This window comes from Tasmannia lanceolata, unplaced genomic scaffold (assembly GCF_043159265.1).
Source record: "Tasmannia lanceolata isolate RefF3 unplaced genomic scaffold, GAP_Taslan_0.1 ptg000018l, whole genome shotgun sequence".
NCBI classification, from domain to species: Eukaryota; Viridiplantae; Streptophyta; class Magnoliopsida; order Canellales; family Winteraceae; genus Tasmannia; species Tasmannia lanceolata.
The window spans coordinates 59671991-59699264 of NW_027518695.1; the positions used below are offsets into that span (position 1 = coordinate 59671991).

Sequence of the window (27274 nt, forward strand, 5' to 3'; positions counted from 1 at the left end):
TCTCTGGCTTCACCACTTCCCGCTATCCTTTGCTGAATTCCTCCCCCCTGGTATCTCGGATCATTGCCCAATATCCATCTCCATTGAACCCCATCAAAGCCTTGGTCCAAAACCCTTCAATTCATGAACATGTGGCTGGAAGATCAGTCCATTTATCCAATTGTGGAAAGAGCCTGGAGCATAAAAGTTAAAGGAAACCCCATGTACCAACTCTGCCAGAAACTAAAGGAGGTAAAAGCTCATCTGAAAGAATGGAACAAAGACACTTTCGGCTGGATCGACGTCAGTAGTCCTCTGACCCGATCCCAGCTTGAAAAAACTCAGAGGCTTCTACAATCTAGCCCCCTTGATCCATCTCTCATAGCTCAAGAAGACAAACTCAGAACACATTACATAAAAGCATCAAATCTTGAAGAGTCTCTATATAAGCAGAAATCCAAGGTCCAATGGTTGCAGTTAGCAACATAAGATTCTTCCATTCGGCCCTCAAAGCTCGTCAGCATCAAAACAGTATCATGGCCATTCATAGAGCTGATAATTCCCAGTCTACAGATCAGAGTGAGATAGCAGACTCATTTGTTCAGTATTTCAGTCGAATTCTAAACAATGGTAAGTCCAATTTGCATAACACCCCATGTCCAATCAGGAAACTAACGCCTGAAGAAGCCTCCCATCTATCAAGACCCATTTCCATTGAAGAAATTAGCAAGGCGGTAAAATTGGCCAGCAGAGATAAGGCCCCCGGGCTGGATGGATTCAATGCTGCTTTCTTTCAGGCTTTCTGGTATGTCATTGCAGATGATTTTAATAAAGCTATCCTTAACTTCTTCAAAAAAGGCACCCTTCTATCTGAAATCAACTCCACCTTTGTTGCCCTCATTCCCAAGTGCATAGATGCTACCTCCCCGGATAGATTCCGCCCCATTTCATTGTGCAATTTTGTATATAAAACCATCTTCAAAATCCTTTCTGAAAGACTGAAGACTGTTATGGGCAACCTTATCCATCCGGCTTAATCAGCCTTCATTAGAGGGAGACAAATCCAAGACAATATTCTTGTTACTCATGATTTGTTGCATAATTTCCATTCCCCTTCATCCCCAAAATCCATGTGTTTAAAGCTGGACCTTGCCAAAGCTTTTGACAATGTTGATAGGACTTCCTTACTGAATTTCAGGTGGAAACAAGGATTTGATGACAGATGGATCAACTGGATAACTGAATGTATAAACAAACCCACTTTCTCCATCCTCATAAATGGTACACCTCATGGATATTTCACCACCACAAACGGTCTAAGACAAGGAGATCCTTTATCCCCCCTCTTATTCTGTATTGCAATGGAAATGTTGTCCATTCTTTTTGATGAATCCCTCTCTCAAAAAAAATTGAAACTCCTAACAGTAAAGGTGATGTCTCTATCACTCACCTCCTGTATGCAGACGACCTGATGGTGTTCACAAAGGGAAACATGAAGTGTGCATCTGAAATTCTGAACTGTTTGAGTCATTTCTCTTAAATTACAGGTCTTGACATCAACAAAGAAAAGAGTGAAGTTTTCTTTGCAGGTACTGGCCGTGGAGCTAGAAGGCAAATCTCAAATGCTCTTTTATCAGAGAGGGAAAATTACCCATCCGTTATTTGGGGTTACCTCTAATCTCTTCTCGTCTTTCTGCAAATGATTGTACCCCTCTCATCTCCAAAGTCAGGAAGAAAATGCAGCAATGGAATTGCAAAAACCTCGCTCAAGCTTGCAGAATTGAGTTAGTGAAATCTGTCTCGAGTACCTTTCACATATACTGGGCCTCTGCATTTGCTCTCCCGAAGGGAATCCTCCATAAGCTCGAGCAAATGTTTCGGGATTTTATTTGGGGTGGTTTGGACTCTGAAAAAAAATTCCATTCTGTCAACTGGAATGAGTTATGTAAGCCAAAAAATGAAGGGGGAGTTGGGATCAGAAAGTTGGATGAGATAAGTAAAGCTCTCCATATAAAGCTATTATGGAACCTGCTAAACCGTTCTTCATCCCTTTGGTCGAGATGGGTGTATAAGAAATACTGTAAAGGCAGGAACATCTGGACATTTCCAATGCCTTCGAAGCCATCTTGGGGCATTAGAAACATCCAAAAAGTTCGAGAGGCGGCTAAACCATTCATTTGTTATCAGGTTGGGCTCAATGAGGAGAATGAGATTGATTTGTGGGATCAGCCATGGCTTCCTTCGGGTCCCTTAAGTAGCCTGTTCTTGAGATCTCGCTCAGACTCTTCTCTCAGAACTTTAAACCTTCTCTCCGATATTTACAAAGATGGAAGATGGAATCCCATTTTGGACAAGCCCTCCCTCAGAGAGGAAAAGGCTCAATGAAGCCATTATTATCTCAGGAGAACATACTTGTCCTATTTGGAAGCCTATCACTAATGGGGTCTACAGACTCTACACTACCAAAAGTGGATGGAACGCCTGTTGAGAAAAATCAGCAAAGCCTCCCTGGATTTCGTCTATTTGGTTTGCAGGCCATACTCCCCGTCATGTTTTAACTTCTTGGAAGGCTATAAAAAACAAACTCAGTACTAAAGACAGGCTCCAAGCCATTGGAATGAATGTGGATCCAATTTGCATCCTCTGCAGATCTGAGCCTGTATCAAGAAATCATCTTTTCTTCCGATGTAGTTACTCCTCTTGGATATGGAAATCCATTCTCTGGAGAGGGGGCCACCACAGAAGATCTCTTAAAACATTAGAAGAAGAGGAAGATTGGCTTCGACATAATACTAAAGGCAAAGGACAGGCAGCGACAACACTCAAACTCTGTTTCTCCTCTTTGATCCACAATTTGTGGTTTGAACGTAACTAGAGAATTTTTGAAGCAAAGTCTAGGCACAAGAGGCTTCTGCTAAACTCTATCCTTTCAGAAATTAGTCTCAAGATGAATGGCTTGAAGAGAAAAGACAAGATATCAAGCAGGAATGTTAAGTCAGTACAGAATTTCAGATATAAGCTCATCCCAGAAATAACCCCAAAAAGAACCTGCACCTGGATTGCCCCTAGTGAAACAGAAATGAAACTAAACTCGGATGCCTCGCTTCAAGTTGATGGAGGAGGAATTGGAGGTCTTATTAGAAACTCTTCTAGAATGGTTGTAGCAACTTTCTCTGATAACGTAAATCAAGAGGAAATTTTCGAGCTCGAGCTGAATGCCCTTGATCAAGGGATTCACATAGCATTATCCTTGGGAATCCAGAGCCTATGGATAGAATCCGACTCAAAATTTGGGGCGGATATCATTCAAGGCAACTCTCCTATCCCATGGAAAAAAGGGCTTTGCTGAATAGGATGAGGCATGCTCTAAATCATTTCCATCATTGGCACATCTCCCATGTCTGGAGAGAAGCGAATTCAGCTGCAGATTTTCTCTCAAAAAGAGAGTACCCTTTTAAAGGAAATCCTTTGAATGTACTTCTATCTCCTCCTGCTCTTCTTTCGATCTTCAATTCCTATAGAAAAGGAGTCTGCTACCAAAGACAGTAGTTTCATGCTATCTTCCATCATGATATTCTTCCTTGTATTATGGGAGCATGTTCCCTTTTGCTTGGCTTTTCTAGCCCCCTTAGCTGTTCTCTCTTTATTTTCTTCAATGAAATCTGGTAGGGGTCTTGCCTAACCCCAGCTTACCTACCAAAAAAATAAAAAAATAAATAAAAATCAACTGTTCCATGGTTCCATTGTATTTGATCATATCTCTGCATGCAACTTGGATGCTCTTAAAGCTCTTGACATGCCGGAGGACCAATGTAGTCCTAGTCTTCGAAATCATAATCAAAATCTCCATGTATGTCCAGCTTTGAATGAGAATCTACGAGTGAGAATCTATGTCATAGATTCTCGAGGCCTTCTCTGAAGAGGCATCCTTCTTATTGAGACCGCCATCATCGGTTCTCCCTCGATATACATTCCAATATTATTATTTGTTTTGCTGATTCTTTCCTGACTTCCAACAGTCTAACCTCAGATCATTACGTACATGTAAAGGCTTACATAGCAAGTTCAAATCACCTTGTTCAACAAAAGAGTTTTCCTTTCCAAGTGTTCCTTTTGATGGCGCTAACCCCTTGGAAGTGACAACCAATTTATTCAGGAAGGAGCGCAAATCTTTGACATTCTTAGATTGCAACATCAAGCCACCTTGTTTAACAGAAGGATTCTCCTTTCCAAGCTTTCTTTTTGAAGGTAATAACCTCTTGCAAGAAACAACTACTTTATTCGGCGAGTGAGAGTTTTCCTTTCCGTGCTTTCTTTTTTAAAGTGCTAATTTCTCTTGAAGAACGCGGGTTCATCATCACCACCACCACCATTATCAACGAGGCTCTGATTGATACAGTTATGAACTGAAATAATTTATCAACAAGAGAGACTGATTTTTTAATTTTTAGGGCTAGACTCGTCTGATTTTTCGACTTTTCTTCTTTGCCGCGGTATTATCCATGTTTGCTTTTTTATTTGAATGTTTTACTCCGGTTAACTCTTTGATGATTTTCTTCATCTCAGGCTTTTGAACTTTAGTTGCTTGGAGAACAGGAAGCTCACCGCGTTTTCTTTTCTCATCTTATTTTCAGCACCCACTTCTGCCTCACTATCAGCAATACAAGCCTCTGAATGTGACTTCTTTGGGTTCAATTGCCTGGAATCCGTTGAGTTTTCATTGGCACTACAGATGACTTTCAACCTCAATGGCTTCCTGAGCTACAACTCTAATAGGATGTGCAGCGAGTAGAAGCATATGAACCGTTTTGGTGGAGTTTACCTGCCCATTGATTGCCACTTCCAAAGGTGTTTTTAGTATTTTTTTCAAGTATTTTGAATGCAGTACCGTCTTCGAAGACTTGAACATCATTTATTTCGCATGGTTGTGCTGTAGCACAATTTTTTTCTTTGGAGATTGACCTTCCTGTTTTCAATAATCGAAACAGTGATAGGGGCATTGTCCTTCAGTCTGTAAATGCTGTGCTAGAGAATGCTGTAATGTGGTTCTTTCACTAAAGGCCCCACTCCTTTCCGTTGCAACAAACACATCACCTTTTCCACACACCAAATACACTACCTTCATATCAGTAACTTCTACACTGGCCATTTGAGCATCTTGGTAAACACTGTCAATCCTTTTAGTCCCATTCGATGTGCTTGCCCGCACTATACTTAATATTTTTGTGAAAACATCATCATACTTGGTGGGAAAGTCTTGAAGGTTGTATTGAACTATTGATTCCTCCCAACTATGGTAGCAGAGGAGGTACTATTACTGTTTCCCTCAGCTCCCATAATGTTTCAATACCACAGTACTTTTGGTACAGTTGGTTCTAAGGCCAATGTTCTGTTCATCAAAATTGCTAATCCCATCAGCCTTCCTGCTTGTTTTAAGCTTTTCAGTGCCCATCCAACCTTGTTTATTCAGTTTGATATTGATGGGATTGTTTGGATATAACGAGTCACCCTTTCCTTGATTAGGGTATGAAGGAAACTTCACTAACCCTTGGCTAAAACGGTGTCTGTTGGGAAACCAGACCCATATTGAGAAACCTTGCTTGCTGGCTTTAGAGATTGGTTATGAATCCCTAAAATGAATGTAATATATATTGTATCATTTTATCACTCTCCCTTTTTTTGTGCAGGGCGAATAGAGCATTCCTCCCACGTCCTCATCTTTTGGAGGAGCTGAGACCTCATTTTTCCAATTAAGCAACTTTACAGGAGATTTTTAAATTGCAAAGCAGGCAAATTTGTTGGTGGTCTTTAATAATAGATGACAGACAGACTTTGTGAGGCCTTTCCAAGGGTGCCATATCGCATCGGCAGGGAAATCCTCTGGGGCGAGCTACGCTTTCTTTCCACGGGTGTCATATCGCATCGGCAGGAGAGTCCTCTGGGGCGAGCTGCGCTTTCTTTCCACGGGTGTCATATCTCATCGGCAGGAGAGTCCTCTGGGACGAACGCTGATTTTTTCTTTTCCATGGGTGCCATACCTTACCGGCTGGGGAGTCCTCTTTTCCTTTTCCGTGAGTGCCATACCACATCGGCAGGGGAGTCCTATGGGGCGAACTGTGCTGATTTTTTCTTTTTCCATGAGTGCCATACCACATCGGCAGGGGAGTTCACTGGGCGAACTGCGCTGATTTTTTCTTTTTCCATGGGTGCCATACCACACCGGCAGGGAGTCGTTTGGGCGAATTGCGCTGATTTTTCCTTTTTTCCGCGGGTGCCATACCACATCGGCAGGGAGTCCTCTGGGGCGAATTGTGCTGATTTTTCCTTTACCAGGGGTGCCATATCACATCGGCGAACTACGCTGATTTTTTCTTTTTCCATGGGTGCCATACCACATATACAAGGGAGTCCTCTGGGCGAACTGCGCTAATTTTTCCTTTTTCTATGCGTGACATACCACATCGGCAGGGGAGTCCTCTGGGCGAACTGCGCTGATTTTTCCTTTTTCCTTGGGTGCCAGACCACATCAGCAGGGGAGTCCTCTAGGCGAACTACGCTAATTTTTTCTTTTTTCATGGGTGCCATACCATGTCGGCAGGGGAGTCATCTGGGTGAACTGTGCTGATTTTTCCTTTTTAATTGGTGCCATATCACATCGGCAGGGGAGTCCTCTGGGCGAACTGTGCTGATTTTTCCTATTTCCATGGGTACCATACCACATTGGCAGGGGAGTCCTCTAGGCGAATTGTGCTGATTTTTCCTTTTTTCCATGGGTTTCATACCACATCAGCAGGGGAGTCCTCAGGGGGGAACTACGCTGCTTTTTTGGCATGGGAGTCCTCAGGGGCGAATTGAGCTACATTTTTAGCAGGAGAGTCCTCTGGGGGAACTAAGCCATTTTTCGGGAAGGGGAGCTCTTTCTCGAGGCGCCCCTTTTTTGGCCGACTGTGCTATTTGGATTTATAAATTTGGATTAATTTAATATGGTGGGTTATTATTTTTTTTGAAAGATGACAAGTTTCATTAATATTAAATTAGCATTTGGGACCAGCAGTCTCAGCCTACAATACATGGATAAGAGTAAAACAAAACGGGTGTACCCAAAACCATTTCTAATTTGGCGTACCCCTACAAAAGATAAAACATCAATTCCAGCCTGTAGTGCCTGGATAATAAGTCAGGTGTACCCAAACCAGTAATAAATTGCCATACCCCGATAGAAGATACGTCATCAATTACTTTCATCCCCTTCTCTTTTCCTTCACACATCTTTAACCCCTTGGGAATGTTAGAGAAAAAACTATATTCTCCTACACGTTTGCCCTTAATGTTCTCCTACACCTCAGTATAATATGGTGGGTTATTATACTGATTTCATATTTTCTCTTGTTCGTCTTCTTTCAAGATGATTAAAGAAAATCTAAAGATCAAGAGACAATCCTGGAGGTATATATACCGGATTGGTGTTACCACGGAAACCAGCTTGATTCGGGAAATTTGCTATTCAATGGATATGCGGATGCATTCTTGATTTTGATCCCACCTTTGATGGCACCAAGCCTTTCCCATCTTTCAAGATCAGGAAGTCTCTTGAAGATATTTTACTGTAAGTAATGATGTTTTAGGATGCTTTATTAGTTACATTGAGCTCGTCGTCGATTTCTCCTATGGTGGATCCAGCACAGCTATCGAAATCTTTATGTAGCGTACCAGATAGACCACCATCAGGATTATTACTTAAGATCTTTAGATTTACTTAAGCTTGACCAGCCATCCTTGGCAAATTTTATTTTATTTTTTGATAGACTCCATGACACCATCGAGGGCAGAAGCATAAGAACTGCATGTCCATCTCCCTTTCCACTTTGGACTGTACCAGTTTTCTGACTTCAAAAGCATTGGCAAAATATGTGCCCGGGAGTGCAGGATTCATTTGGAATGTAGCAAGCTTCTGAAGCATACTTTTTTTAGTGCATTATGATCTTCTTTAGAGCCCTATGATTTCATATATAACTTCCTTTGGTGAACACTTGCCCCAGCAAGGCCCCAAGCTCCGCAGAAGCAGAATCATCACGGATAGAGCCGACCCAAAATCTCTCTTCAGAAGCAGCTTCATTAGCATCAGGAAGTGCTTAATGGACAATTTCAGCATCTAGTTTTACGATCTAGTTCTGCTTGAGAATCAGATCATGCGTCAAAACTCATATTCATATCATCAGTTTCCACAATACTGTTCCTTTATGGTGGTGTCATATCCCTAGGCTTCGCATTTGAGTTCACGGGAAGAACATAAGATGCAATGGATTCTTTCTTGGTAGAATTATAAAAAATGATTATTGAAACCGCAAGGTTTTCATTTGTCCTTTAGAAGTTCTGAGGTAAAGTTTGGGCTGGTTGTAGGGGACAATTGAACATTTCTAACCTCATGGTTGAATGTTTATATTGCCTCCATTTACGAGCATGCCATCTGATTGATAGCCAATACAACTTCCTCACAATGTGTTGCAAATGATGGAATCATTAGCTTACATGCTTGAAGTGCTATCAATGCAGCCTTTTCTTCCTAATGCAAGATCTGTAAAATCTGTGCATGGAGGCAAAGCTGTGTTTGTACATGCTTTGTGTGACAAATTCGTGTTTTCATTGTACCTGGGTTAGGCATAAATGTGCAACTTGCATTTAGGGTTTCCTCAGAATGCCTTACTGATTTCATTTCATTTCGGGTCATGGAATTTGATGGCTCACAATTTAATTCTAATCTCTATGAAATCTCCATGAAATCTTCAAGCTCGAGCTAGCTATGTCAGAGGAGAAATTTTGTGCTTCTCAGCTGAAGTAATGATGGAGTTTATTGCAAGCGAGATGCACAAAACTAGAAGTTTAGGATTGTTACTCTTTGGAGAGCCTCGTGGTGTCATTTAGGATTGTCATTTGCAGACCTTGAAATACCAACCCCCTTTTTTTAGGTCGCAGCTTGTGCTGAGATTCCCCCAAATTCCTGGTTCTTTTCATCAACAGAGACTAAATGCACTATTCCCATCCTTTTCAATGTGAGCATACAGTTTCTTTGAATCTGATGCAAAATTCACTTGAGATTCTATATCATATGGTTTTTTGAGAAACCGTGTATAAGAATGGCCCTTTTTTTGTATATTATCATGAGCTTATCAACCATGGGTTGCCTTTGAAACCAAGTGATGGTTAAAGAACCTTTGAAACTATGGTATGATTTTCTTCCAGTATCCTTAGTAATATGCATTTTTCTTATGATTTTTGTCATATCAGCAGCTGCAACATATGTATTACCCTATGATTTGGCCGACACTTCGAATTTATTGCCGACTCATGTGTCCGACACGACACCCGTGTCCACACGTGTCGACACTCCTTTGGACACTTTTACTTGTATTGCTAGAAGCGTTAGACTTAATTTGGGTGTGTGGACATGTTTTTGTACCGTGTCAAGTGTGACGTTATGTTTTTTTATTGAATATTGTGTTTACCTCATTTAGACAACTTGTATCCATGTCGAAAATGGACACACGAATCCATATCCACAAATCATGATCACATATACTTTCTATTTTAGTCGTGTCCCCGTTTCTTAAGTTTGGGGGTTTACCGTGTCCGACACTCCGTGTCCATGTCGACACGCGACACTCGTGTCCGTGTCCACAATTGCGTTGTATTACCTTGGGCTGATTCATTCCTAGGTGAACCTATCCGGTTTTCCATCATGTCGTTATGGGATTGCTCTGTTTCCACATATTTTCTTGGGCTTCTAAGCTTCTCTGCGTGATCTAGAGAAATCCAAGTCAGACAAGGTTCATTCCAGTTTCATCATTAGTGACATTTTTGTTCAAGCAACAGTTGGGGTAACTCCTTCCTGTGATAGTTTGTTTGTAGAGGAACAATCACTAGACTCGCTTGATGTATTTGAAAGGCGATTACATTACCACCCGCGCAAGAGCTTCTACCTTGGATTTTAAGGGTATTTCTTCATCTTCAAGTGGTTTTTAGGATGACTTTGCACGCTTAGATTCATATGCCAAAGAAGCCATCCAGATCACGTTGAAGAGCATTGTAAGCTTGACAGTCCCCATTGGTTCTTATGATATCCAAAATTGCATCTTCCCATGATAGTTTGGTAGAGCCCCAAGCTAACACCAACGTAGGAAAATGCACATGATGTGCTTTGCCAAAGTTTTTGGAAACCTTGGGCTTCTGTTCTTTGAAAGTCGAAGAGGCCTTGCGTGTTTATTGCTAAGTGTACAAAGGATGCATCATCAACCAAAATGGATGCCTTTTTTTACAATGCTACGAAGGAAGCTGAACTGGAGCTGATGTAGTGTATATACGAGCGTTCATTGTTGATGTCGAGTTAAGAGAAATGGCCAATCTTGTTCTCTTTTTCCATTTGTATATTTTTCATAAGGAACATCCGTTTTTTAGTCTCTTCGCTTTTGAAATATCTCTAAGGCGTAGTAGAAGACTATGTTCCCTTGAAAACTCCATTTGAGCGTGCTAACTCATAAAGCTCCTCGAGGAATCGCACAATTTCATAAAATGCCCCCAGAATTTAAATGATGAGCACCATTTGTTCTCATTTTTTTACTACATATGATCATTTCTATTTCTTGTTGAACTTTCCATGAGGTTGCCTTTAACCAAAGTATTGTTCTTGAATGAATGTCACATGTTGAATGGCATGGTCATTTGATATGCCTCCGATCATTGATGTGCTTTCAGACAATGTTCACTTGATGCTTATAACTCTTCTTAGGAAAATTGTATTGTTTAGCGGACAATGGCCCTGGTTTTTGCCTAGGTTAGCTTTTCAGGTTTTCAACCTAGCGGGCTCCTTTTTTTTTTTTTTTCTTTGTTTTTGTCAACTTACCAACTTCTCCAAAAGCTTAAGCTGTTGGAGAAAGGCGTTATTTATCTTTTTATACTTTAACACTCCCCCGCTCGTGTGGCCCACTTGGCAAACATGTGGCACATGTGGTCCCACTTTGGGCCGACCATCGCATGTGGATTTTTGCTATCCGGGATGTTTGAACTCGAGACCTTTGGCTCTGATACAATGTTAACTTACCAACTTCTCCAAAAGCTTAAGCTGTTGGAGAAAGGCGTTATTTATCTTTTTATACTTTAAAAATTTTGTCCTATTTTTTTTTAATTGGGAGAAGTTTGCCAAGTACCTTGCTCTTGTTTCTCTCCATAGAGGACATCTTTCTGGAGCGAGGTGTCACAATGTATAATATTTCTTCCTTTGCATTTTGTCTTGCCGATTGAACAACCTTGTTCTTTTTATCCAGCATGAATCAAATTTGTCATTACAATTCCATGTTGTTTTGTAACTTCACCAAGGATTTAAAACTTGTGCTTGGTGCTTATTTGATATCAAGAGCAACGAGAAACTTACTTTTTGTTTCCTTTTCTCCCGTGCAAAAAATAGGCTCTTATGGAGATGTGTTTTTTTTTTGTCACTTGCCATTTCCTAGATGTGTTTTTTTTTGTCACTTACCATTTCCAACCCAATAATCATGTCCGCACAGATCAATGATGGTGAAGGAGTATGGCAACAACACCATTTTGTAGCATGCCCCCCGCTCTCAAAACTACATTTTAACTTCTTTTTGCAATTCTGCAATTTCTGCGAACACAATAAATTCGTGGGAACACCTTTGATCTCACCAGAGTTGGAATTTAAGGAATTATGGCTCCTATTAGCTTTGGAAAATTGTCCTCTATGACGAAATATTTCCTGGTCAAGCATTCCGAACTTTGTCAACACAATCATCTTTCAATGAGTCATTTAGAAGAGCCTTCTAAGCCATGCTACAAGTAAGTGAGCCCATCTATTGGCTATTCCGTGAAATCTCCATCTCCATTTCTTCCTTGGTTTTTTTTATTCTTTTTTAGCACTTTGTTTTTTTTTTTTTTGACATCTTTGGTATCTTGAAGGAAGTCATGTTGAAATACGATTTATTTTCATTGTGACCTATTTGAGATAGGTGGGTCCAATCCGACAATTTCAAATGTTTTCTGCAAGATGGGAATTCCATTGCAAAAATGGTTGATGGAGTCTCTGTGTATTTTGGGCGCGTCAAAATTTTCAAGAGTTGACGGTCCCATCATATTCGGCATTGTGCAAGTTTGCGCCACCATACGCGACAAGATGAAGTTTTCCTCGCCATATGAGGCTTGTGAAGTTTTTCCACTACTTGTGGCGTTGTGAAGTTTTTCCACCGTTTGTGACGTGGCATTGTGAAGTGTTCCACCATTTGTGATGTGAAGTTTTCTCCAACACTTGTGATGTCGTGAAGTTTGCTCTGCCATTTACGAAGTTGCGAAGTTTTCTCCGACATTTGTAACATTGTGAAGTTTGCTCCGCCGTTTGCAAAGTTGTGAAGTTTGCTCCGCCATTTGCAAAGTTGTGAAGTTTGCTCCGTCATTTGCAACGTTGCGAAGTTTTCTCCAGCATTTGTTCTGTCATTTGCGAAGTTTGTTCCGTAATGTGCCGCTTGTAAAGTTTGCTCCACCATTCGTGGGTTTGGAAGTTTGCTTTGTTTGCGAATTTTGCTCCATTATTTGTGGTGTTTTGAAACGTGCCTCCATCATCTGCAACGCTGGAAGGTTTTTTTTTTGCGGCGTTCTGGATTTACAGTTTGCCTTGTGATTTAAGGAATGTGATATAGCCATTATTTATGGCGGCACCAAGAACTTTTAATTCAGGAGCCTCTTTGACTTCAAGATGAGAGGAGAAGTGTGTCCCACCGGGCGTGCCAAAAATTTGTTCGCAACAAATTTCACATGCATGAAAAAGAGCATCACACACATAAAATGTATTGAGATCAAATTTTCCTCTCACGAGAAGAGGTTTTATTAATTTTCGTAGGGATTGTACACTTCCGGCTTTATTGGCCATTAATTACGTTTCTTGAAGAAAGAAATTTTTTTCTTAATTTATCCTCCAGAAAGATTTGATTTTTGTTAATAGATCTTCTCGAAGGAAATTTCATCTTCTCAAACTTTCTTCATTTTTTCTTTGGAGAAACACCATATTTATCGTCTTTATCTGTTTAGAGTCACCGGAAGAGACTTTAAAGGGAGTCTTTTCCTTTCTCTTGAAATAGAAAAGCTTCTTTCTTTTGGGGAAACCGCCGTCTTTATCTTTTGGGAAAAAACCACCGTCTTTGTTGCCTTTCTCCCTTTAGGAAGTTCCTGGAAGAGACTCTAAAGGGAGTCGTTATCATCTTTCTCCCTTTAGAAGAGACTTTATAGGGGATCTTTATCATCTTTTTCCCTTTGAAAAGTCCCTGGAAGAGACTTTAAAGGAAGTCTTCATCATCTTTCTCTCTTTAGAAAGTTCCTGAAAGAGACTTTAAAGGGAGGCTTCATCATCTTTCTCCCTTTAGAAAATCTCTGGAAGAGACTTTAAAGGGAGTCTTCATCATCTTTCTCCCTTTAGAAAGTCCCTGGAAGAGACTTTAAAAAGAGTCTTCATCATCTTCTCCCTTTAGAAAGCCCCTAGAAGAGACTTTAAAGGGAGTCTTTATCTTTCTCCGTTTAGAAAGCCCCTAGAAGAGACTTTAAAGAGAGAAAGGTCTTCTTTCCCGAAGGAAATCTGCAAAAGAAAGAAAGAAATTGTTAGCCCAAATCTTTTCTCACCTTTCTCTCTTTTCTTCTTCTTCTGTTTCTCCTTTCGCATAGCTTTTTCTTCCCTGAAGATCTGATCCCCTTTGCGTAGCTTTTTTTCACCAGAATTGGATTAGGATTCTTTTCAAAGGATCTTTCCGCCTATTTATAGAGGTTCTTTGGAGTGGTTGGCAACTGTCAGTCTGCCATCTCATCCTTTATCTTTCATTTCATGATCTCCACTTTCTCTTTTTCGGAGTCGCTGTGAGTGCCACCTCACCCATATCTTTGGATTCCACGATTTCAACTTCCCTCTTTTATGGGAAGTTACCTAACCTTTATTTAAAGTGGGTGATTCTCGCAAAAGTTTAAACTTTAGTGGATTTATGCATTTTCTCCTTTTCACTAAAGTGTTTTATTTTTGTTGTATATCCCTTTATTTTAGGAATAACATAACGTAACGTGTAACCACTCTTTTCTTTTTTATCTTCTTTTTTAATAAAGGATTTTACTATTATGCCCTTTTTGTATAAATTCGGGTCTAACATTGTCATCAATATGTCAGGATGAAGGATTCAAATGAGGCGGAAGTGCTTGCACTCAAGAAAAGCATCCTTCTCATTGATCCTAATGCCCTGGACTCTCTAGTGGTTGAGGTGACCCCCTTATGTTATTCGTTGCATCAAGCATGGAAATGGCTTTCTTGGAGATTAGCTACGTTATCTTGAGGATTCTGTTCACTATGTGTGTGTGTTGGAGGGGGGGGGGGGGGGGGGGGGGAGGGGAGATGCAAGTTCCTTTCCGTACACGCATTGGACTGCCAATTCGAGGGTGAATTCTCTTGATAGAAGTGGTGTCTCTTTGGACACTTTTGTTGTTAGTTCCTACTATTCTCTTGAGTGAGTTGTTGTTTCTTCTTTTTGGCTGACCATCTGAGTTAGAGGCTTACTTTGTTACGGCCCTTTATGTTCATTTGATATTACTTTTTTGTCCTTTATTTTTGTGTAAACCATATGGGGCAGATTAGATTATCTAATCTGGCTAACGTTAATGATATAAAGGATATGAGACAAGTCATGAGACCTAACTTCAATTCCTCCTTCCTCAAATTTTTTTGTTTGGCTTGCCTTAGGGTGGGGAAGCTTGCCTCAGGAGTTTTGTGCGACCGTAAAATCCCTACCAAGTTGAAGGGAAAGTTTTATAAGACAGCTGTGAGGCCATCCATGCTGTACGGCTCAGAATGTTGGGCCACCAAGAACCAGCATGTGCATAAGATGAGTGTAGCGGAGATGTGAATGCTTAGATGGATGTGCAGTCACATAAGGTTAGATAGAATTAAAAATGAAGACATCCGTAAAAAGGTGAGGGTGGCACCAATTGAGGAGAAGATGAGAGAGTAACGCTTAGGATGGTTTGGACATATCCAATGTAGGCCTTTGGATGCTCCGGTGAGAAGAGGCGACTCGTGCCAAATTGATGGAGTAGAAAGAGGTAGGGGCAGACCGAAAACAACTTGGGTAGAAACAGTGAGGAAAGACTTGATATCTAGGAACATAACAGAGAACATGACCTTGGATATGATAGAATGGAAGAAAATGATCCACGTAGAAGAACCCGACTAGAGCCAGGATTAGAGCCGAGTAGATTCCTTTCGCCTTCTTCATGAAGTTTTTCTAAAGGATTCATTTAGCCGACGCCAACTAGTTTGGGACAAAGGCTTTATTGAGTTGAGTTGAGTTGAGTAGCTTGCCTTAGGGTGTTCTAGTGTTTTTTTTTTTAAATAGAGGGTGTTCTAGTGTTCTTCATTATTATCTTTTCTGTTATTTATTGAATCAAATCAACAAAGGAAAATTTGACAAGATCTTGAAGACATTATGATGAAGGATGATCGGAGGAAGGACTAACATTTGCTTTGATAAGAAATCTGATGTAGGATTTAAATTGGAAAAATCTTTCTACTAGATTTATGGTAGGTCTCGAGTAGCGCAGCGCAGGCGTATACTGGGAAGCTGTAGACGTATGCCAGGAGGGTGTAAAATTAGTTTTGGGACAAACAACGAGGGCGTAGGTTACGAATGGATTTGAATGATGTTTCGAAGGTAGGGAAATTTTTTATATTGGGCATTTTAGGGTTTTTGTATAGAAGATAGGTGGAAAATAATGCAAAAAAGGTTTTGTGTGAGATTAATGGAGGGTTCCCGGGAAGCTAGTTTATGGGAAAATAGAAACATAAAAGAGATAGATAGCAGGTTGGAATCTTTGTAACCAAAACCCAACGCATATCGCACCTAGGGGCTCCTAGGCATCACTCCTTAGAGAAGATCAAGGCATCACACCTTGGCAATGAGTAGATATCATATCCACACAAGAGAAGAAGCTTTCAAAATCTTTGTTCAATCATCATTCATTATCAAAGAAAAGTGTTATGAGGCTTATAGTATATAAGTATAGGAAAAAAAACTTGAGATATCTAAAACTCGAAAATCAAAACCCAACACTTTTGGATTAAAAGACGCTCTAATGACTTAGAATATCTCTCCCCACTTACAATTCCCGTAATACATATATGGGGCATGTTTAAAATACTTGTGACTCAAAGAAACCAAGTGATATTAGTAGGAAAAGACTGTGGTACCCTCCTATGACTTAATGAACTTAAAACACCCAAAAATCACTTAAAAATTAAAATATGGGCCCTAAGGTGGTTGCCGTCATACTCCCCTGCTCGAAATGATTCAACCCCGTCGAATATAATGATTGGCATGATGTGAGAATTTTTCCGGCTTTGATCCTCGCATAATCTGCAAACGATCGGCCCTTCCAATGGAATAAGTATTTCCAACGCACAAGATGCTTTGGGCAGTCAATGTCGTTGGTTTGAAGGACTGTGATCACCAGGTGTGCTTTCGAAGTATTCCGTATAATGTGTCAGCCTAGGCAGAAAGAAACTCAGGTTTTCTGCTTCATTAGGCCTGTAGACTTTTGCTCATGCGTTTTCAAATAAATAGTAAACCTTTGCAAGAGGTTCAAATGGTAAGATTGGTGACTCCGACAAATGCATATCAACATCGATAGAGGTATCATCTTGGATTTATCTTTCTTGTTGTAGTTGCTGTGTAAACTCTTCTTACTGAGTATGCCGAACGGTTCTCCCATTCAAGACGATAACAATACGGTAACAATTGCTGCCCTTTTGATTCTCTAGTGTTCACGGACTAACATATGTCAGAACCAGCTTTGTATAACAATAGTGGCTCTGGTTCATTGCTCAAAATTTGTGCTCTTCAAAGAAGGTATCGACAATGATTGTTCTAGCACGAACTCGTGACTGTGTCTAACTTGTGGAGTCTCCAACGCCAGAGCATGTGCACAGAAATCTTGGTAAATACGATTCATGCGATCCAGGTGGGATTGCAGACGTATGCCGGGAAGGTGTAAAATTAGTTTTGGGACAATACAAACGGTGCAGGGTATGAATGGTTTTGAATGATATTTCTAAGGGAGGGAAGTTTTTAATAGTGAGTATTTTAGGGTTATTGTATAGAAGGTAGGTGAAAAAATAAAGCAAGGGAGGTTTTGTGTGAGATTAATGGAGGTTTTGGGTTCCCGGGAAAGTGGTTTATGGAAAAAAAGAAACATGATAGAGATAGATAGCAAGGTTGGAATCTTAGTAATAAAAACCCAAGGCATCGCACCTAGGCGCTCCTAGGCGTCACTCCTTAGGGAAGATCAAAGCATCAAACCTTGGCAAAGAGTAGATATCATATCCAGACAAGAGAAGAAGCTTTCAAAATCTTTGTTCAGTCATCATTCATTATTAAAGAATAGTGTCATGAGGCTTATAGTATATAAGAAGAGAAGAAAAACTAGAAATTTCTAAAACCCTAAAATAAAAACCCAACACTTTTGGACTAAATGACCCTCTAATGACTTAAAAACTATCCTCCTACTTAAAATTCCCATAATACATGTGTGGGGCCTATTTAAAACACTCATAACTCAAAGAAACTAAGTGATATTAGTGGGAAAAGACTGTGGTTCCTCACAGTTCCTCTCCTATAACTTAATGTACTTAAAAGATACCTAAAATCACTTCAAAATTAATATATGGCACTGAGTATGCTGAACGGTTCTCCCATTCAAGGTGTGCTGGATAACAATTGTTGCCCTTTTGATTCTCAGGTAGTGTTCACAGACTAACATCAATCGGAACCGGCTTTGTATAACAATAGCGGCTCTAGCCCATTGCTAAAATTTTATGCTTTCCAAAAAAGGTATCAGCAATGATTGTTCTAGCACGAACTCCCGACTTTTGTCTAATCGGTGGAGTCTCCATGGCTAAAGGACGTGCATAGAAATCTTGGTAAATATGAGTCACAAAATCCAAGTGGGACTGCAATCTGTGAAATTTGAAATTTAAGCCTTCTAACAATTCGACATTCGATCTTCGTTGCCATTAAAAATAAAAAAACTATTCGATCTTCACTGCAATATGATTCCAACCCGAGCACGCCAATTGATGTAGTAGAAGAATGTCCTATGGACCTTGGAGATTAGCAAAATGGCTGTCAGAATTCCATCTATGTCCAACATTCTTCAACTACATTTCGACATCTGTTAAAGATACTGCAAATAGGAACCAAAGGAGAGAGCGTGGAGCGCTCTTCGCGGAGCATTGAGAACACCCTCCCCTTGCAGTAGTTCGTGGTGGTACACATCAGAGGGGTTGTTGTTCCTGTCCGCATCCTGCTACATCTATCCAAGCAGCGAAAGTTTCATCCATTTTGTGCTGCTGTTTTGTTTCAGGCACTATTTTCCTGTAGCAGGTTCTTTGAGATTTAGTTTTTCTTAGCCATAGTGGTTGGGTTATAGAGTTGTTAGTACTTTTTAGTCACCTGCTTGGTATCTTCTTTGTTGAGACATCTCGTTCCATTTTGCTGTACCACAGGGTTTTATTTTCAAATGATATATTTTTATCTTTAAAATAATAATGTAGCCTAGGCATCTGGTTGTATTAAAAAAGATTACCAGGTTTTAGTCATGACCTTGAGTTGAGTTGACATGGCTAGTCACCCTACTTAATAAAATGGTTGCAAGACATTCTAAAATATTGGATAAAACTTATTTTACTTGTAGTAAAATAGGACAATAAATTCAGATTCTCAATAAATTATTTTTCATTTTCAGTTTTGGAAACTTGGGGGCTGATAACTCCATGTTATCCAAGCCTCAAACAAAGACACGGTCCGGAGCAACTGGCGAAGGTGTTGGGACCACTCTTCACAACCCTATCAGTCAATATGAATCCCAATTGTTCCAATACTCGGGCATATGGGTGTGTGACACTATGAGTGCTTGGAGCTGGCATTCACTTTGTAACTTCTAATAATTCTTCGATATTGGCTTTATATTCAAGGAAACATTATTGTACTAACACAGAATCTGTATGAATATATTAAAAAAACGCATAATAGTGAGACACTGCAAATTTTAGCAAATACAAAAATAATTTACTGACATTCATATTATTGTTAACCTACCACTAAATAACAGCGTAAGTAGTGACACAATCTGATTATGTAGCCTGCAATGTAACACTGAAATATATTGACAATCCCGTATTCTTGTATATGAGAGCAGAGCAACATATTAAATTCTGTCCATGATTACTTATATTATTAGGTTGCATTGGAAGTTCAAAAGGTTATAAATTTGCTAATAAAAACCTCTACATATTGGCCCATACCTCCTACTGACAAGTAGAAAATCTAAACTAAAGAAATCTAGATGCCAAACATGTAATCAACAATCCGGAGAGTTGCAAAGTAAATGTTTGCATAACTTATTAAATGTCTGTCTCCTAATGATAGTACTTTCAGTACCCAATAGCTTAAGCATTGCTGCTTTAGCCACCTCTCAGCTGGTGTGTTCTGTTAGAGCATAAGTTTGGACTTGAAGAGGACCCTATTGGGTTGTTTTACCATGAAAATTGCTTGATTTACTATTTGAAGTGGACTATTAGAGAATAATATAAGAGAAATGACAATATTTTGTTGTACCCTGAAAATTGCTTGATTTATGATTTGAAATGACAATACTTGGTCTCTACCTCCTCTTATAAGTTAGGCATTTCTCTTAACTCTATCCAAATTCTTGATTTGTGAGATTAGGTAAATTAAGCTACGCTCATCATTTATGATCCACGGCTCACTCAATTAGAGTCCTAACTACTTCAATGAAATTAGTTCCAACGATGCTATTAATCGTTGCGCTGGACCAATTTGGTCGAGAGTTTGTCCAGTCATCTCAATGAGGAATTTAGCTATGCCACCCGCTGACCTTACACTATGAGTACTGTTGTAGCAAAGCCAACGGGAAGATCAGTCCCCGGGCCCAATCTAGGCTATTAGCCAGGGTAAAGATGGATGAAGGGGTTGTCAGGGAGCTTTATAAGGAATTGTAGGATCCATAGCTGGAAATACTGAATCTTCAAGGCATATACTTTTAGCTGCTCAATTTCATTTTGAAGGATTTCTGTTCAATTTTTTCTATCTTTCCACTTTGGTTGGATTCCTCGAGATACAATCTGATGGCTTGGTAACATGTATTCCTTCTTTGGATGCAAAGTTATATTATGGAAGGATTTGCTGCTTCTCATCCTTTTGGAGTCATGGAAGAAGAGGTATACGAGAAGGTTCAAAGAATGTTGCAAGTTATGCCTCCCCCCATCTCAAACAAGGAGATGAGGGGAGGTAGCGTGGAATAAAAAGGCAATCACAGATTAGTTCCTTAATAGACGAATCAAATGTTTTTGGTCGGGGTAGCGATAAAGAGGAGTTAATGAAATTGATGTTGGTTTCGAACGAATCTGCATCATCATCGTCAAAGGATATATGTGTTATTCCGATAGTCGGAATTGGGGCCCTTGGAAAGACGACTCTTTCCCAGCTTATTTACAATGATAAAAGGGTGGAAGATCATTTTCAAGTTCGATGATGGGTTTGTGTCTGAAGATTTTGATATTTGTAGAATAACAAAAGCAATTTTTGAATCAATGACAAAGAAACGTTGTTGTCTTAACGAAATCGATCCACTTCAAGTTAGCCTCAAGGAAGTATTGAGTTGCAAGAGATTTCTACTCGTCTTAGACGATGTATGGAATGACTGTGACTGGCAGAGGCTACAGGCCCCATTCAGTTTTGGTGCAAAAGGAAGTAGAATCACTACAACAAATCTGGGCTTTCCCTACCGACTTTAGTTATGTCAGTAGGGAAAAATTCACCTTTTCCCTACCCATTTTATATCAGTACGAAAATACTTCATATCCCTACAGGTGTTAGTTTTATCTGTAGGGATATAGTGTCTACCTAAGGATTACTATGCAATTCGTAGGGAAATCCTGAGCGATATGCCTACGGTACTCCTTTCCCTACAGGAATCAGTAGTTTTTCGTAGGGAAATACCGAGTTTTGCCTTCTTAAAAAATTTCCGTAGGTAGGGTTTCTTTTGCCGCAAGAGGCTTTGCTCGGGAACCATTTCATAGATTTCTGTTTGTTACTTTCTCCTTTTCGTTGTGATTTTGGAATTAATCATGTCTTTGCGTCCTGAATAGTGTAGATTAATTACGTATTTGTTTCCTTTTCGTTGCGATTTTGTTTCCTGAACAGCAAAATGGGTTTCTAGGGTTTCTTTTGCCGCTCTACTACTGATGTGTAGGCCCTAAATTTAAGGCCCAGGTGAATGATAATGGCGTTTTTGTTCTTTTTATTGACCTTTTTTAATATTCTTTTGGTGCCCAGAACCCACATGCTCATTTGCTAATGGTTTGTTGAATCGATTTTATATTTTAATTTGGATGCTAGGACTGTTATTCAGTCCTAGTTTCTGCCTTTTCTTTTCTTATGGTTTTTCTAAAGAAGAAAAGGTAGATAGATGAGAGGTTGGAAGGAATTTAGGCAGAAAAACACAAATTTGGGGTTGAAAATCCGAACCCTTGTTATACACCGAGATTGACTTTGGCTGCAAGAGATGTTAGTATGGAAATCAGATCAGATTATCAAAAACTCTCCCCGTAAGAAAGCGACTTGGGGTTACATAAGAAGGATTTTGGACTTAGAACCCTAGGGTTTTTACTTGGATTTTATTTTCCTCATCTTTAAAGTTTTATGGTTTCAGGTGTGTCATTGATTATTTCTGTACTTTCTCTTTTGTTTGTATTGCTGTAATCAATGCTTATGATTTTCTTTCATGCTTTGTCTTTCTTTCTGAAATTTCTATTTTCATTGCTATGGTCAGCACTTGATGGCAAATACAAAGTGGCTTTTTGTAAAACCCATTGAACTCTGTTCTTGCTACTCTTTTTGTCATTTTTTGTTGTTTTCAATGGTAACTAACTTTGAGCTGAGGAGATATCCTTTGGTGACCAAAAAACATAGTCATTATCCACATGCATTTCTTGCCATTGATACGGACCATTTTGAATATGACAGGTTTTATTCACTCTGTGATCTCATTTCGACAATTGTATCATAACAATGGAGTTTTGCATTAAAATGTTAGAATTGTATCTTAGTTTTGCTTCCCTTTTCATGGAACACCCATGTCTTACTTAGGGATTAGCCCCACTATATACTGCTAAAATCTGTTATGGTATTCCTCTCTCTTTTCATGTGTGGCCTATGCATCCGATCAGGAAAGATAATCTTTGATTCTTATGACTTCAGAATTGTTATTCTGGTTCCGAGTTTGGTTGATGTGTATGTAAATGATTGTGCATAACACTCATCTAAAAGATGGAATTAACTGTCTTTCTCAGTATGCCGGCTTGCAGCTAATGATGAGCAATAGTAAGTTGGTCACATGGAACTTTAGATAACATAGAGCATGTATGTACTCCATAGCAGGGAGCTAATTGGGGTGTGTAGGGGGAGCTAATTCACATATATGATAAATTCCTTTTTGTCTAGGTGACAATACATATCCCTGTATGTGGATCACTTTAGAGTGATAACTAAATGATCAAAATTAATTAGGAGCGGTAGCTACTAATGTAGCTAAAATTCTTTCTTTCTTGATCTTAATAAGCTATCAAAGCTGGGAAATAAGACCTGTCTAAGGCTTTTGATCTTTTAAGCACCTATCTGACCATGGTGGGTCCCTCTTGCTGGACTATGTGGACATATGGTAGGTCCGACTAATACTCCAATTTGGAACTTGATGGGCACATGAGATCAAGTATACAAGGTAAGGCACGACCAACGTAACATGATGAGTGCTACATTCGGTTGATTCAGATTCTAGCTAGCAGGACAGACCATACATGGATGATCCTAACCATCTAAGTAGACTGTCATAAAACATACAGGTGATACCCTTATAATTCTGTTTTCCCTAGTAATGATGAACTTCAACTTGAGGTTAGTCCCTCATTTGTTAGATTGTTAGGCAGATGATTAGCATTTTTAATGCATGACTTCCCTGGGAACTTTATGAGTCTAAAAACTTTATCCATCTTTTAGATATTTTGCTCATAATAACTTCAAACTTGATTTTGAAATTTGAGTTTTCTGAAATTAACTTTCCGTTTCAGACGAGGTATTTAATTTTGATCCACTTATCCTTTTGGTCACTGATGAGGTTTTATTTACAACTTAAATCTTTTTATCTTATTATATGTATGTGTCCTTTTGCAGGTTTTCAATGATTTTGTTCTTTGGAAGACCTATTTCCTAGCAAGAGTCTGGCAGATGGTTTCAAGAGGGTTCAGGCCCTCCGTATTCTTTCTCAACAGGTAAAACGTGAAAGCCTTTGGAACTGCATCAAGTTTTATCATGGTTTATTTGACATTCTTCATGCTATTAGCCAATAATGAGAACTATACAGCCGTAGCATATAGCTCTTATTAATTTTCAGTTAACTGGTATTTTTTACATTGTTAAGGACATCAATTCTGCATCTCTGTTTGATATAGTTCACAATGCCTCTTAATGTTGTTTAGAACATTTGCAATGCCATATCGCCCGCTGGTTTGTGGCATATGAATGATCCGTGTGAGCCGAATAATGTTTTCACAATTATTCTTCTCTTTCATTTTTCTTGACCCTCATAGTTCTTTCTACCAGAATATGTCAAGTTCATGAGGTTTAGGTTTGTGGTTAGTAAAAGTGGCACCGAAATGTCAGCCTTTTGAGAAAAAAATAAAAGGTTTCCTTGTTTCATTACATATTTATTTCTTGAGTAATCCTCATACTAGAAGGTGATATGAATTATGTTACTATTATAATGCTCGGATATATTGTTTAAGCTAAGAGCTCATCTGACAGACATCTGTTTCTATAACTGAATCTATTCACTCTGGTACTTCACATTCCTCCATTTATAGTTTATGATATAGTGTCTTCTAATATTATTTAGTTATATGTAGTTATTCTACTGCACTCTAGATGATTTTGTGCTTGCAATTACACTTTTTGAAAGCCTTTGTAACATGCTTGCTGTCATTTCCCATTTCTAACTGAATTGTTATTGTCTTAGACGCTATACAGACTGTATTGTGTCTCCATTGTTGTTGGGAATCCCCCGAGGCCTTATCATATCGACATGGGTCATGGGAGTGATTTAACGTGGATATAGCATGACGCTCCATGCACTAGCTGTGCCAAGGTACTCTCCAATTGGCAGTTCAAGATTCTTATCAAATTCCAGCACCCTCCAATTGGCAGTTCAAGATTCTTATCAAATTCCAATTTCTTCATTTAATTAAAGTTCAAGTGCTCAAACTCGTAAACATTATTTTTTTTGTCCATCTGGACACCATGGTGTCTAATTGTGTCAATGATGAACTAGCACTTAATAGGTGATATCACACTCTCTAAGATTTAATTCCACGATTGCTTTGTTTCAAGCATGATAATATTTGATAGTGAGAAGAATGATGGCCACATTTGAACCAATTTATCAGCCTTATCCTCTTTTATAGGTCCTTGTGTACACTCTGGATATGCATGGTCTGTCTTGCTTGTTTTGTTAGGCTTGTACAAGTATTGTTTACTTCGTCTCTCGCTTGTCTGAGTTGACATGTAAAATGTAGACATGGTCTTCTTGCGATAATTGGTTTCAGAAAAAAAAAAAAAACGTCACTCATACTCTAATGGAGACAACTTATGTAGGGACCACATCCTCTTTAAAGGCATACCAAAGGGAAAATAGTGACCGCGAGGGATTCTTTGAGCCTCAAATTTCAAAGAGATCAGAATCATGGATGTTGTCTCTTGTCAAGGCGACTATGCGATGGAATATTCAGATAATAGCTCCTCCATGGATCATTAAATGAAAGTTAATTCATGTATTAGTTTGCAATATTCATTTATAGGTGTGCATATGGTCAGCAAGGTCAAGTTTTAGTCTCTTCTGCAATGACTGATGCGATTATTGGACTTAGCTGACCAGCACATAGCTTACCTTTTTAGCTGGCAAGTCAATGTATCATCATCAATATGGGATACTTGGACATAGCTTAGTTTCAATGTATACTTTGATGTGATATACAAGGGAGATGAATTGAATGAGCCTATTTCTTGACTCTTGCATTACATAAAACAAAATATATAATCTACCCAATGCGTCTCTTTTGTAAATATGGCCATTGATGTTTTTAATATTACTTGTGTTTCTTGTGGTCGTATAAATGTGCAACGCATGCATTTTTTCTACTATATGTTGTAGTTGTTTCCGTATCATTCATTTTGAAGATCATTCATTCTGAAAGCGTAATGTATGCTGTGTATTCTTGTATATATAATTTTTGCGGAGAATCAAAGACATGCTAGAAGCTAATTTTGTACTATGATCTGACAGGTCAATAAGTCAAAAATAGAACCTTACTGGTAATTTCAAAAAATTAGCTTAGATGGTATTTTTTTCATAAATTCTATAATTGAAGAAATGAAAATTGGTATCTAAGACATGAGATTTTATATGATGCCCGACCATCAAAGAACATGGGCGGAGGGAGAGAACCACCACCCCCCCCCCCCTTTCTCTAATTTCGATCCAACAAAAGCCTCCCTTTTTTGACTTTTTAAATACAAATAAAAAATTTCAACCAATAATGTCTTATTTCTATAATTAAAAAATGAAAATTGGTGTCTAAAAAATTACAACATTTATGATATTGTTTAATAGGAAGATTATAGTAACATTTATTATCTCGGTTGTATTAATGCTTTTTTCTTCCGAAACCGTAAAAAACCATATTTTAATTAGGAAATGATATCAGCACAACCATTCTTTGATAATTGCACAAACGCAGCTTGTCTGTTTCTTTTTAATTGCTTTGTAAGATCTTGTTGGGAATTGTAATAACCCCTTGACAAGATTTATTTTAATTAATTTAAGAGAGAGAGAGAGAGAGAGAGAGAGAGAGAGAGAGAGAGAGAGAGAGAGAGAGAGAGAGAGAGAGAGAGAGAAGAACTTTTTTTTTCTCCTATGCTCCTTGGCCCACCCATAAACTCTATAGAATTGATTTGGAAAATTGGAAGAGAGAGATTAAAGAACATTCAACGAAGAATTATTGATTCTTTGTCTCCTTTTCTTTTCTTTTCTGTTATTTTATTTTGTCCTCCTTGGCCGGCCATAATAGAATTGCTTTGAAAAATTGGAAGAGAGATTAAAGACCGTTCGAAGAAGAATGATTGATTCTTTATACAATTTTTGTGTCTTGTCCTTAGCCGGCCATAAATTGTATAGAATTGATTTGAAAAATTGAAAGAGAGATCAATGAATATCCAAAGAAGAATTGTTGATTCTTTATATATTTTTTTGTCTTGATACTCCTTGGCTGGCCATATACAATATAAAATTGATTTCGAAAATTGGATGCTAGAGATCAAAGAACATCCGAAGAAGAATTATTGATTTTTTGTCTCTCTTTTTTTTCGTCTTATGCTCTTTGGCCCGCCATAAACTGTAGAGAATTGATTTGGAAAATTGTAACAGAGATCAAGCAGCATCTGAGAAGCACTATTTTCTACAATCAAACTTTCTTTTCTTGTTGTAGAGCCAAAATCGATTTGGGTTTCCTCGCATCAAAACAATTCGGGTTTGCTAGCATCAAAACACGAAGGAAAAGGTGAATGATTGAACCTATAGGAACAATTGGGCTTACAGTTTGAACCGTTTGATAGTTTTCCATGTGATTATCGCTTGACCACAAGATTTTATTCTGTACCTTCTGATCATGCCATGTTTGGAGCTACCCCCCCCCCCCCCCCCCCCCCCACCCCCGCACTCTCTAATTTCGATCCAACAAGCCCTCCTTTTTTGACTTTTTGTTGGATACGTAATCAAGGGCATCATATAATTTCTCGACAGACACTACCACCTTTATTATATTGTTTAAAAGAGAGATTTTAGGAATATTATTATCTCGTTTGTTTTAGGGCAGTGATAAATCGACTTCCATGTGTCTATCTCTCTCCTCTTTCTCTCTCTAACCCAGAGGAGAGAGAAAGACACATGGGGAGTCAATTTATCATATTTGGGAGTCGATTTATCACTCCTAATAGACACAATTAGATCCCACTTCCTAACCAGGAACCATAAGTATAGCCAAATTCCGTTGAGAACAGCTTGATCAGAGGATCTTAGGCCCTTG

General features: G+C 39.0%; 1 protein-coding gene across 8 annotated transcripts in view; it reads left to right on the forward strand.

The window, feature by feature from the left end:
• The window catches only part of LOC143850736 (putative disease resistance protein RGA3), a 57501-nt gene extending 32116 nt beyond the window's left edge, over positions 1–25385 (forward strand). For 2 of the 8 annotated variants that reach the window (XR_013236039.1, XR_013236040.1), the window contains exons 2-5: positions 4614–4827; positions 23313–23410; positions 24154–24282; positions 24789–25385. The gene's annotated coding sequence lies outside the window, so the exon portion shown is untranslated. Of the gene's footprint in view, positions 1–4613; positions 4828–22073; positions 22467–23312; positions 23411–24153; positions 24598–24788 lie in introns of those variants that run through there. The other 6 variants (XR_013236041.1, XR_013236042.1, XR_013236038.1 and 3 more) reach the window with 6 other exon arrangements.
• The last annotated feature ends 1889 nt before the right edge of the window (positions 25386–27274 follow it).